This window comes from Anomaloglossus baeobatrachus, chromosome 2 (genome assembly GCF_048569485.1).
Source record: "Anomaloglossus baeobatrachus isolate aAnoBae1 chromosome 2, aAnoBae1.hap1, whole genome shotgun sequence".
Taxonomy (NCBI): Eukaryota; Metazoa; Chordata; class Amphibia; order Anura; family Aromobatidae; genus Anomaloglossus; species Anomaloglossus baeobatrachus.
In genome coordinates this window covers 37,091,996-37,101,140 of record NC_134354.1, presented here as the reverse complement: position 1 = coordinate 37,101,140, position 9,145 = coordinate 37,091,996, and positions in this window count along the sequence as shown.

The window sequence follows — 9,145 nt, the reverse complement described above, 5'->3', positions numbered from 1 at the left end:
TGAACTAAGTCGAGAGTTAACTAAAACACATGCAGCAGTTTTCTCTTCTCTTCCAGATCCTGACACAGATCTAGCCACCCACACATTGAAACCAGGAGAGTGGGTGGTGGTTAAAAAACACGTCAGGAAGAATTGTCTGGAGCCCAGATACGAAGGCCCGTTCCAGATAATCCTGGTGACTCCTACCTCCGTGAAACTTGAAGGCAGGACATCATGGATCCACGCCTTGCATTGCAGAAGGGTCGATCCACCAGAGCTGCACTGAGTGTCCTGCTAATACTTATCCTTTGCACAAAATCTGTGTGGTCTCAGGCCACTGTTACTAAAACAAATGATGTGGTTACGTTTTGGTAAAATAGTTCGACACAAGTTGTCACTTTTACATTTGATTACTGTGATATCGTGAAATGTCAACTAGGACGGGCCCCCCAAATGGGATGTCAGGCACACTTGAGACAGGGGCAACAGTACATATGTGTTACAGGAGGTGGATATGGAGACACATGTAGCTCATGGAAGGCTGTTGGGTGGAATACTGGTGAGAATTGGGGATACAAACCAAGTGTAGCCTTAAATAAACGGGATGAGAAGGGCAGATCTTTACTTACCAGGATGACACTCTCCCGTGCACCAGCCACTAGAACATGTACTACTACGAATAACCAGTGTAACCCTTTAGTTCTCAACATAGAACACCCCCAACCACAGGATGAAGGTATATAACTTCTGGGTACACATATAAAGGGTGGGCACAATGGTTGTACGCAGTTGGGAAAATTTAGGTTATCACAGATGACAAAAGTTCTACCAGTATTTCGAATGCTTACACATATTCAGACCTTTCACAGTATGGTAGCCATAGCTAATCCCACCATGGAAGATGTATATGCAGTTGAACAGGGTTATACAGACACCAACCTGTGGTTAGAATGGATGAAATATACAGTACACCAAGCCAACAGGTCAGACTGTTATGTATGTGCAGGAGCCAGACCTCATTTAGGAACTGTCCCACTGAATTTGGATTACGAAGCTGAATTATGTCTTGTTAGTCTGTTTACAAATATGACTGAGGGAAATGCATGTGAAGAATGGAAAAAGAGATACCCGATAATAGCTAAGGCCTTCTCCCCTGGGAAAGGCATTACTATATACCCTGGCAACTATACCTGTTATAATGTGAGTGGTCAAGGGAGAGATATGGGTAGATTTCGAGATGGGTTCTGTGGATCCTATAGCAATCTCACCCGTGATCACTTAATTAACCAGGTACAGTCCGTGGCAGATGTGTTTTGGATTTGTGGGGATATGAAAATTCGATCACGAGTAGAAGGAAATTGGACGGGAGAATGCACTTTAGCTAAGGCACTTATGCCTATACACATAGCCCCCGCTGACCACACTGTCAAAGAAAATGACTTTATAGCACACATCAAAATCAACTTACGGACTCGACGAAGTGCCGATGATGACCGTACCAGTAGAAATACACCTAAAGGCTCTTTTGACCCACATGTTTACATTGATGCTATTGGAGTGCCTAGGGGGGTCCCTGATGAATATAAAGCTAGAGACCAAGTCAGGGCGGGGTTCGAATCCATTATCCCCATAATTACTGTAAATAAAAATGTAGACTGGATTAACTACATCTACTATAATCAGCAACGTTTTGTTAATTATACACGTGACGCCTTACAGGGACTGGCAGAACAACTAGATCCGACTTCCATCATGGCTTATCAAAACAGAATGGCTTTGGATATGATCCTTGCAGAGAAAGGTGGAGTCTGTAAAATGGTGGGGGATGTTTGTTGCACATATATACCAGATAATACTGGAGTGGATGGGAAGGTCACCTTAGCTATAAAGAAACTTACTACACTGTCTGAAGAATTAAAGAAAAATTCAGGAGTGACCGACCCTTGGGGAGATTATTTTGGATGGACGAGTTCTTTTAAAGGCTGGTTGATCCAGATAGGGACCGCCTTAAGTATAGTATTAGTTATATTATTAGCCATTCTGGTTTGTGTAATTCCGTGTTTGAAGAAAATATTTTCCAAAACAGCTGAAGTAACATTAGGAGGGACCTTTCCTTTACTCGAAACAGAAGACCTAGATATGACAGACGACATGCCCATAAAGACCAACACGACCCTCTCCCCCAGTTACAAAACGATTCTGCTAGAATAAACTGTTAGAAGAGAGGACTTAGAGAACCTTGGGACATGGGAAAGTCCAACTACAAAAGGTGAGGACTCGCCTAGGAGTCCTTGGTCTCAAACCGGTGAAAAAAACCACTTCCCCTCTCCACCCATGCCTCAATGTTCAGTTAGGCAGGTTTTCCGATAAGTCTTTCTACCTCTCTTCCTAAGGGAACACAGTACCCTTAGAATTTAGAAATGGCAGAAGTAAGTCTTTAGGGGGGACTGTTGAGGATAAAGAATTGAGTATCCAAAAATACTTAATTCAGCCATTTCATAGACTCAGGTATATAGTTTAGTAAGATGTAAACTAACACACATATCTATGCATGTCTTTGTTCTCTTTTATTCTTTTACTAATACGTTTATATAAGTATATTGCATATTCAGTGTATTTTCCTTAGACTCAGTATATACTAGGATATATATATATATGTATAGCTTGAAGATGGCCACCATTTCCTGTTCTACACCCAAGACAGATGGACAAAAGAAATTCCTGGAGCCTGGATTGACCAATCCAAGGGGGATATGCACATCTCTCTACGTCATGAAGCCCTGACCTAGGATACTTGATTGGACTAGAACTTTTGTTTACACCCCTTTTACTTCGTGGTCTAATTGTCCGAGAATAAAGATTTTCAGTCTTGCCTCAGCCTTGGTCGTGAGAGGAAGAGTTATAATTGATTTCCAATTAATTATTATTCTTTTTCGCCGTGCACAAACGACATTTTAATTTGGAACAACGATCAGATCGGAAAAAAAGGGATCACTTGTATCCCATCTTCAACAGTTACTTTGGTCGGGCGCTCTTGTCTTCCTGGTACCGCCGGTACGTTGATGGGAAGCGCTTCCGCAGCTGCAGCCGCAGCCTGCTTAGGACGTCCTCGGCCCAGGTTAGTGGCTGCCAGCGCGGCCACCACATCTTGCTGCTGTCTGGAAGTCTCCATCTCGTTAGCAGTCGGCAACTCTAAGAATGGCGGCTGGGTCAGTGGAGATGCTGGAGGAAGTGGAGGCGGGCCTATTTTTCCCGCTCTTGGGTATACTCCACCCCCAGTCTCACACATCAGGTCGACCCCTCCGTGGCGGTTCTTCTTTTTCTCTGGAACACCGCCCACTTCACATATCTGCACTCGTGCCCTGGGACCGGCACCTCCCCTCTTTGGGCGGAGTACTCCGAACTTCTTTTTCGGCACCGGCCAGCCCCAGGCTCTTCTTTTGGCGCCAACTTTTCGCGCGCTTTCTTCGTCCTTACAGACGACGGCCATCTTGCCGCCATCTTGTGCCCGGTCCAACGCTGCAGGCACTGCTTCTTCTTCTCACCATGGGATCGGGAATCTTCTCCAATAGTCCGGATCCTGTGCCTTAAGCACCAGTTGGTCTCCGTCTTCTTGGGTCGGGGTCCCTTGCATGTAATTCGGATCCTGCCGACTACGCCACATGTAACGGGGTGCCAGGGGAGCCCCCGGGCTTGTAGTCGTGGCCCTTGCTATCAGGCTTACCCCTGGCTCCGCCGTCACTATCGGGACAGGAGATGTCATGGTGGGGCAGAGTGTGGTGGTGCAGATGTCGTCCGACGTATAAATACTCTCCAGGCGTGCTTTGGTGCAAATAAAAGACATTCTTTATTTTCCAAAATAAACCGGCAGTTGCAGATGACTTCACGTTTTTTCCTTAGCTGGGGGAAGCCTGCCCTGACGTCCTCTCCAGTGGGGATGTGCCCGGCTACTCTGCTTCACCCGGCTCCCACTATGGCTACCCACAAACCGGACCCACACCGGTCTGCTTCGCTCTTGAGATTCCGCCCGCTCCTGTTCTCTCCGGCTTCCCTGTTCTTCCAGCTCCCACACTCTGCCCCGGCTCTGCTTTCCTTCTCCCGTCCCGGACACACACTGTCTTCCAACTCGCACTTTTTATAACAACTGTACTCCTCCCTCCCCTTTCTGCTGCCGGCTCCTCCTCTCCACTGTGGGGACAGCCGTCCCACCCGGCCACTAGGGGGACCCACTACAACAATACAATAATAATAATAAAAACATTTTTATTAATAACAGCATTCCGGGTAGACTATGCTTCCTTTGTAAGGGGTCTGCCCACCCCTTAAAAATGCGTGTGGCGAAAAACTAACACTGCACATCACCCTGAAAACACCATCCCCTCCATCACATATGGTGGTGGCAGCATCCTGCTGTGGGGAGGCTTTTCTTCAGCAGGGGCAGGGAAGCTGGTCAGCGGTGATGGGAAGATGGATGGCGCTTAATACAGGGTAATCCCAGAGGAAAAACGGTGTAATGCCTGCCTGGATCAACAGACTCAGATGGGATGTAATGAACAGGCTAGAGGGAAGCCACTCACCAAGCATGACTCCCAGAACCCTCAAACCCTTTAACCCCTATACAGGGATTTAGAATTACACAGGGCCCTGGAGATCACTACCTGTGGAAGGCTGCAGTCCGATGAGAGTAGTCGTCAGGTAGGGTCAAACCAGGAATAGCAGAACAGGGACAGAATCGGTAGGCAAGGACGTAATCAGAAAACGTAGCCGAGGTCAAATCCGGATTGGGCAGCGAGGTACAAAAACAGCAGGTAGAAGGGTAGTCCGAAAACACGCAGAAGTCAGCACACAGAATCACAAAACAGAATAGGGCGGATCAGGAGCCAGGAAATCAGAACTATCTCTGGCAGAGGTCAGCAGACAGGAGGGGAATTAAGAAGGGTGTGGTGTCTTCCCATTGGCTGTAGCTGAACGCTGGCAACTTCAGCTGGAAGACACACGCCACCCACAGTCAACCAGTGGTACTTTTTATCATTATATCATTATCACCTTTTAAAAGGCTGGGAAAAAGGATATTGCCAAGGGTGTTGCCTTTTTTAGCTACTATTCTATGGCCATTATGTAAGATTTTACTTAATATGGCATCTTGATATAGTACAGGTATATTTTTATTAATTTTTTTGATTTAATATATTGACTACTGTATGGGATAATAAAAGCGGGAATATTATTGTCACATTTTTTATTTCTAGAACTGTTGTTACACCTTTCAAGTACAAGTGCATCTCAATAAATTAGAATATCCTCAAAAAGGTAATTTATTTCAGTAATACAATACAAAAAGTGAAACGCAAATATTATATAGAGTCGTTACACACAGAGGGATCTATTCCTATATATTATATAGAGTCATTACACACAAACGAATCTATTTCATGTGTTTATTATATGTTATATAGTGTCATTAAACACAGAGGGATCTATTCCTATACACCGTGTGCAGAATTATTAGGCAAGTTGTATTTTAGAGGATTTTTTTCATTATTGATCAACAACTATGTTCTCAATCAACCCAAAAGACTCATAAATATCAAAGCTTAATATTTTTGGAAATTGGAGTGGGTATTTTTAGATTTGGCTATCTTAGGAGGATATCTGTTTGTGCAGGTAACTATTACTGTGCAGAATTATTAGGCAACTTAATAAAAACCAAATATATTTCCATCTCACTTGTTTATTTTAACCAGGTAAACCAATATAAATGCAAAAAATTTAGAAATAAACATTTCTGACATGCAAAAACAAAATCCCCAAAATGTAGTGACCAATATAGCCACCTTTCTTTATGATGACACTCTGCAGCCGACCATCCATAGACTCTGTCAGTTGCTTGATCTGTTTACGATCAATATTACGTTCAGCAGCCACCACAGCCTCCAGACACTGTTCCGAGAGGTGTACTGTTTTCCCTCTCTGTATAGCTCACATTTTATGAGGGACCACATGTTCTCTATGGGGTTCAGATCAGGTGAACAAGGGGGCCATGTCATTATTTTTTCATCTTTTAGACCTTTACTGGCCAGCCACGCTGTGGAGTAGTTGGATGCATGTGATGGAGCATTGTCCTGTATGAAAAGCATGTTTTTCTTGAACGATACCGACTTTTTCCTGTACAACTGCTTGAAGAAGTTGTCTTCCAGAAACTGGCAGTAGGTCTGGGAGTTGAGCTTCACTCCATCCTCAACCCGAAAAGGTCCCACAAGTTCATCTTTGATGATAAGAGCCCATACCAGTACCCCACCTCCACCTTGCTGGCATCTGAGTCGAAGTGGAGCTCTCTGCCCTTTACTGATCCAGCCTCTGGCCCATCCATCTGCCCATCAAGAGTCACTCTCATTTCATCAGTCCATAAAACCTTTGGAAAATCAGTCTTAAGATATTTCTTGGCCCAGTCTTGACGTTTTATCTTATGTTTCTTGTTCAAAGGTGGTCATTTTTCAGCCTTCCTTACCTTGGCCATGTCCCTGAGTATGGCACACCTTGTGCTTTTTGATACTCCAGTAACTTTGCAGCTCTGAAATATGGCCAAACTGGTGGCAAATGGCATCTTGGCAGCTTCACGCTTGATTGGGTGGCACGGTGGCTCTGTGGTTAGCACTGCAGTCTTGCAGCGCTGGGGTCCTGGGTTCAAATCCCACCAAGGACACCATCTGCATGGACTTTGTATGTTCTCCCCGTGTTTGCGTGGGTTTCCTCCAGGTTCTGCCGGTTTCCTCCCACGCTCCAAAGACATACAGATAAGGACCTTAGATTATGAGCCCCAATGGGGACAGCATTGCCAATGTATGTAAAGCGCTGTGGAATTAATAGCGCTATATAAATGAATAAAATTATTGCTTATTATTTATCTCAATTCATGGGCAGTTATTTTGTGCCTTTTTTGCCCAACACCCTTTTTGCGACCCTGTTGGCTATTTGCCATGAAACGCTTGATTGTTCGGTGATCAAGCTTCAAAAGTTTGGCAATTTCAAGACTGCTGCATCCCTCTGCAACACATCTCACAATTTTGGACTTTTCAGAGCCTGTCAAATCTCTCTTCTAACCCATTTTGCCAAAGTAAAGGAAGTTGCCTAATAATTAAGCACCCCTTATATAGGGTGTTGATGTCATTACACCACACCCCTCCTCATTACAGAGATGCATATCACCTGATTTACTTAATTGGTAGTTGGCTCTCAAGCCTATACAGCTTGGAGTAGGACAACATGTATAAAAATTATCATGTGATCAAAGTACTCATTTGCCTAATAATTCTGCACACAGTGTATATTTTATAAAGTCATTACACACAGAGGGATCTATTTCAAGCGTGTCTTATATATTATATAGAGTCATTACACACAGAGACATCTTTTACAAGTGTTTAATATATTATATAGAGTCATTACACACAGATGGATCTATTTCTATATAATACTAGCTGTACTACCGGCTTCGCCCGGGTTAATAACTGCTGTTAACAAAATAGAATGTATTAACAAAAATGTATTCTGCACACAAAAAACACAAAACAAATAGATATAAATGTAATTATAATGTCTGTCTCCCCCTCTGTATATATCTCTCTGTCTCTCACTATCTTTGTCTGTCTGTCTCTTTCCCTGTCTGTCTCAACTTCTTTCCCTGTCTGTCTATCTATCTCTGTCACTTTCCCTGTCTGTCTCTTTCCCTGTCTGTTTCTTTCCCTCTTTTTCCCTGTCTGTCTCTTTCCCTCTTTCCCTCTGTCTCTTTCCCTGTGTCTGTCTCTTTGTCTGTCTCTTTACCTGTTTTTGTCTGTCTCTTACCCTGTCTGTCTCTTTCCCTATCTTTCCTTGTCTGTCTGTTTCCCTGTGTCTGTCTCTTTGTGTGTGTCTGTCTCTCTACCTGCCTGTGTCTGTCTCCTAACCTGTCTCTTTCTTTACCTCTCTTTCCCTGTCTGTCTCTTTCCCTGTCAGTCTGTCTCTTTGTCTGTGTCTGTCTCTTTGTGTCTGTCTCTTACCCTATCTATGTCTGTTTCTTACCCTGTCTGTGCCTGCCTCTTTCCCTGTCTGTGTCTGTCTCTCTCCCTGGCTGCATTGTGACACGCCAACATTCCATATAAGGGCGTGGCTGCGCATTCTGAAGTTCTGGCTGCACTGTGGCTCCCAGCTCCATTTGCTTTAATGGAGGCAGGTATTTGGCGAATAACTGTAAAGTGCAGGGTTAAAATTTCCCCTCAAAACATAGCCTATGACGCTCTCGGGGTCCAGACGTGTGAGTGTGCAAAATTTTGTGGCTGTAGCTGCGATGGTGCAGATGCCAATCCCGGACACACACACACGCACACATACACACATTCAGCTTTATATATCAGATAAAGAGTCATTACACACAGAGGGATCTATTTCACTAGGTTTTTTCTGTTAATGTTGATGATTATGGCTCACAGCCAAAGAAAACCCAAAAGTCATTACCTCAGAAAATAAGAATATTATATAAAACTAACTGAAAACATTATTTTAAACTCAGAAATGTTGGCGCCAACTGAAAAGTCTGTACAGTAAATGCCTCAATACTTGGTCGGGGCTCCTTTCCTTCTGCATGAATTACTGCATCAATGCTGCAATGTGGCATGGAAGGGATCAGCCAGTGGCACTGCTGAGGGGTTATGGAAGCCCAGGTTGGTTTGATAGCCGCCTTCAGCTCGTCTGCATTGTTGGCTCTGCTGTCTCTCATAGATTCTCTATGGGGTTTAGGTCAGGCGAGTTTGCTGGGCAATCAAGCACAGTGATACTGTAGTTAGTAAACCAGGTATTGGTACTTTTGTAAGACCAAAAATGAATATTTATAGAAAGATTCTCACATTACTAGTGCAACTGACTGAAAAATAAATCTTCCTCTAAAATAGATACTTTATTCGTCAATTCGTTTAAAATCCAAAACAAACAAACATAACACATATACAGTGTTTGTGTGAAAAGTGCACACGGCGTAATATATGTATCCAGGGGTTGACGGGACTGAAGGTACAGTGATTTATTGATAGCTGCTTATAGCTTATTTACTAGCAGAATAGGGGAGAAGATAAGAAGATACTATCCCTTCAGTGAGCCCTTTCTAACAATGGGGCTTTAAGCACCCCAAATGTAT